At 40.9% G+C, this 4,509-nt stretch overlaps 2 non-coding genes across 2 annotated transcripts; both read right to left on the bottom strand.

Moving 5' to 3' along the window:
• Positions 1 to 3,732: 3,732 nt before the first annotated feature.
• On the bottom strand, positions 3,733 to 3,853 carry LOC119296628. Its single transcript, XR_005145349.1, has one exon. It is a non-coding gene; the product is annotated as a small nucleolar RNA SNORD14 (small nucleolar RNA).
• A 152-nt stretch (positions 3,854 to 4,005) lies between these two features.
• On the bottom strand, positions 4,006 to 4,182 carry LOC119296553. Its single transcript, XR_005145285.1, has one exon. It is a non-coding gene; the product is annotated as a small nucleolar RNA Z112 (small nucleolar RNA).
• Positions 4,183 to 4,509: the final 327 nt, after the last annotated feature.

Genomic DNA, 4,509 nt, shown 5'->3' with positions numbered 1-4,509 from the left:
TAAAAGAGACCTCAAACAATACCAACTGCTCCTATGCAGGATCAGATTTATAATAAATAGCTAGTTCATGTACAAATAGATATGCTCAGCTTATGTCAGTGAGCTAGCATTGAGCAATGATGGCAGCAAATAGAAGTAAAAATGTTTATACAACAGTGCTATTGGAAATAAAAACGTTGGATCTGGGATGCACCGAACAATGAGGGCAAATGGAGTGAGAAAAGGCAAGTGAAAGGAAGACTCACCAAGCACTGTTCAAGATCCGTCTCATCGGCATCATCATAAGTCTCCTGTTACAAAACAGACTCGAGTCTATTATCACTCCCCAGAAGCATCCTATATAAACATATGACATATCATGGAAAGCAAGCCTAACTCTTAACTATTGGTTTGTGTTTCCAGTACACAAGACTCATGTGTGCAGATTATCAGGAATCAGGATTCTTATACCTTTTGAGAGAAAAAGGTTATATAATGCAGCACAGGAAAATACAAAAGCTGGATCTTGAATGCATCTCATTGGAGTAGAGTGAGAAAAGGCGAGTGAAAGGAAGACTCACCTTGCACTGTTCAAGATGCATCTCATTGGTGTCCTCACTAGGCCAAGGTTTATCCTCTTTTTCAGGAGAAAGACCAACATCCTTGCTAGTCTCCCGTTACAAAACAGACTCTGGTCTATTAGCACTACCCAAAATTGGATTATCCTATACAGATATCACTTATGGAAAGCAAACCTAATTTTTCATTATTGGTTTTTGTTTCTAGTAAAAAAACGGATGTGCAGCCTATAAACAATTGGGATGCTTATACCTTTTGAGCAAAAAGGTTATATAACATTGCACAGGGAAATACAAACGCTGGATACCGGATGCATCTAGCAAAGATGGAGTATAGAATGAGAAAAGGCAGGTGAAAGGAAGACTCACCATGCACTGTTCAAGATGCATCTCATTGGCAGCACCTCATACACTCGGATATTTGCCGACGGCCAAACTCTACGAGTTCCGCAATCATGGTGCTGCCTGGTTTCTCAAGCATGTGCATGGCCTTCATGTAGCACATCCTCCACTTGGTTATTCGTCGACATGGCTCTTGAGCATTTCGAGTTCCCTCGGCCTGCAACCTCCATGACTTACAGGTTGTTCTTTTCCCCATTAGCAACCATCCCTGTAACATTCAAAGAACCGGGTCAGGTGTTTCTCTAATGAGCACAAAACACACAGGAAAAAGATGATAACAAAAAAAGTAAGAAGAGGTTCATGGATTTTCACATTGTACAACAGTCTAACAAGGACCCATGGGTTGGAATTACCAAAAAACTTCTACAACAGTGTAACAAGGACCAAGCTTCAGTTGAAGCATGGACAATTTGCTCTCAACTGAACTCGAGACCTATAAATCGTTGCAAGATCACAAATATATACAACCTCTCAAAACTAATCTCTAGCCAATTGAGACCCTACATCACTATCTACTTAGAAGAAAAGCGCATAGTTTAGTAAAGATTAAATCCAACTGAGCACAATGCGAACATGATCGAAGCACAATAAAAAAACATCATAAAATCACATACAAGATGGAGCAGCAAAAGGTATGATGCAGTTAGATGCATCAGGTTGACTCCACGATTTTCTCAAATGCATGAATCCTACAACGAACATTGTTTGGATCAACAGAGAGGGGAAATGCTCTCACCTATACACCAAGCTGCCCGATTCAATCTGTGGCGTGGCCCTTGGTGCTGGTGGTATGTTGATGAGGTTGAACTCACCCAGGAGCTTGTTGTCCATTGCCATCTCACGTTCACCTTGCAACACACGGATACCCACTTGCATCTGGTTGTCAGCAGCAGTTCGGAACACCTGCAGGTGAGAACATAAATAGCTTAAGATGCTGTCAAAATAATATGGACATAGCTAGATCAGTTGAACAAATAATCCAAAAGTTCAATTAACAGAGGAGTCACCACCATCTAACAATGACTCGACACAAAGCCATCACATAAACATCTCAAGTAAGACAGCTGTAGCAAACAGAGGAAGATCGATGATGTGCCACCAACAAAATGAAAACAACATATATAATTGCTGGAGTAACCAACATCATAGTTATTCAGAACCATTGTTATACTAGTTCAGGATTAGATAGCACAAATACATTACTCAGGCGTGGAACAGAAAAGGCACACATTTACAACTTCGCTGCCAGCGAAAAATAGGGCTGCTACTATTAGTTCCTTGCATCAACTTCAGCCATCAGGTTATACATCCCACCTGAAATAAAGATAAGATACCTACAGCAAACCACACCCACTTGTCGCAGAACACAAATAGCAAAATAATCCGATATGTAAGGTTGTGGTTTACATGCCTATATGCAAAGAAGGTAAATGCAGGCTAGCATTTCATACAACAGCTTACAACTACAAGTATAATCTAAGCTACCATCCTAAATAAACAGCAGCAATTTCCAAATTCTGGCATAAACAAGAGTTAATAACCAACATGTCAATAAGAGACTAACCATCCACAAACAAAAGCCATGATCATTAACTAAGACTGAACATATCAACATAGGTATTGACCACCACTAGACCACAACCACTATATCTCATCGACTTGATGGCTGGAACAGAGCACTATGGCCATAATAGCTGCAAGGCTAGGTCCCAGAGTAGAGAAAGGAGGAAGGAGAGAACGGGGACTCACCTAATAGTCGTAGCCAAGGTAGTCAGCCCAGACAATCACAACGTGTACAAACTGCTAGATGGTATCGATGTTGAGCCTCTTCAGCTTGACAACCAGCTGCAAGTGGCCCTTGAACGTATGAAGTTCCCTCAGCCTGTAATGACCCTAACAACCCTGACTTGAGAGTTATTTCTCTCTTTCCCTATGCTCTCCTGTAATATTCAAGATGCCCGACTTGGATGGGGGCAATGCGAACACGGTGGAGGAAGCAGGGGCCATTCCTCCTCTACTAGCGCACGGTTGTGGGGGTGGGCTTGGTCTTAGGCAGCGGCGGCCACCTTGATCTGTGGTGTGGCCTTTGGTGCTGGCAGGATGCCGATGATGTCAAACTCGCCAAGGAGCTTGCTGTCCATCTCACACTCATCTGGCAACACACGGATAACCACTTGCATCTGGTTGTCAGAAGCAGTTGGGAACACCTTAGTATGGTGCGAAAACAATATGGATATAGCAAGCAAGCTAATACAGATCAGTTGAACAAATATCAAAAGTTCAATTGAAGAATAACAAACAATCATGATTATAGCAGAGGAGTCATCACCCTCATCCAGTGACTCAACATAAACATCTCAAGTAATGAAAAGAACATGCAGCACCACATATGAGCGTGAGATGATAGGAAACAAGGGAAGATCAGTGATATGACTCCAATAAAATGAAAAGAACACGCGACACCATATTTAACTGGTACAACAACCTACATGATAGTATTACATCTGTCCCAAATTAGTTGTCTTAGATTTGTCTAGATCTGGATGTATCTAACACTAAAACATGTCTAGACTAATTTAAGACAACTAATTCAGGACAGAGTGAGTACTTCAGAACCTTTATCATACTAATTCAGGATTAGATAGGGCATTTGCCAAAACAAAACATACACATAACAACAAGGCAAAAGCACTATAGCAAAAGCTCGTGTGGATCCACCATCATTTGCAACGTGACATGGAAGTAAAGACAACAAAGTATGGGGATATTAACAAGGCTCAGACATCCAAGGAAGGAATTATCAGCATTAGCTCTCAAGCCTGGCTGGGCGAAAGCTCTTAGGCGGCATCTGTGAACGTTTTGAGAAACAAGCCTTAAATTTATCATCATCACCATTTATAACATACCCACAAATTGCTCAAAACATATTGACTACAACTAGCTTAGCTACTCGTTAACTAAAATGTAATCCCAATAACCAGATCTGTAACCGACCAAAATACCATGTCACGTTCCTATCAACACGCAAAGCAAACCAGATAAAAGAACCCCTCAGAGACCCGGTTAAAATCACGCACACAGCTGAACTAAACCAGGTTCAAATGGAGATTCTAGCCTAGACCAAACCACAAAGGTTATGGCTGAAGGACTCCTGCAGTGTTATTCAATCTGTGATTGTTTACAATTAAGAGGATATACATCTAGTTTTTTGTACTCCAGTTGTTGTTTTATCGAGGTATCTACGTATCCAAGTTCTGGTGAAACCGCTAAAGCTTCCAAGACCGCAAGGAAGCTAGACAAGAGATTATTAGAAAATGACAAATGCAAGGGAATAAGATATGCTATTATTGCTACTATTTCATCCCTTAAACCAAAATACTCTTAACATCTCGCAATATTTCTCCTACTAGGTCATTTGACTCTACACCTAAGTTCAACATACTTTATCAACCCCACTCATTCTAACCAAGTGAGTATGTCCCTATGTTCCATAATAGTCTTCTTATCTGTAGAGCAAGATCGACGCCATACATGATCTCAATGAAAAAAG

Source organism: Triticum dicoccoides, chromosome 4B, assembly GCF_002162155.2.
Source record: "Triticum dicoccoides isolate Atlit2015 ecotype Zavitan chromosome 4B, WEW_v2.0, whole genome shotgun sequence".
Lineage (NCBI taxonomy): Eukaryota > Viridiplantae > Streptophyta > Magnoliopsida > Poales > Poaceae > Triticum > Triticum dicoccoides.
Note: the sequence above shows the minus strand (reverse complement) of the source record. Positions and strands in the feature narration are given on the sequence as shown.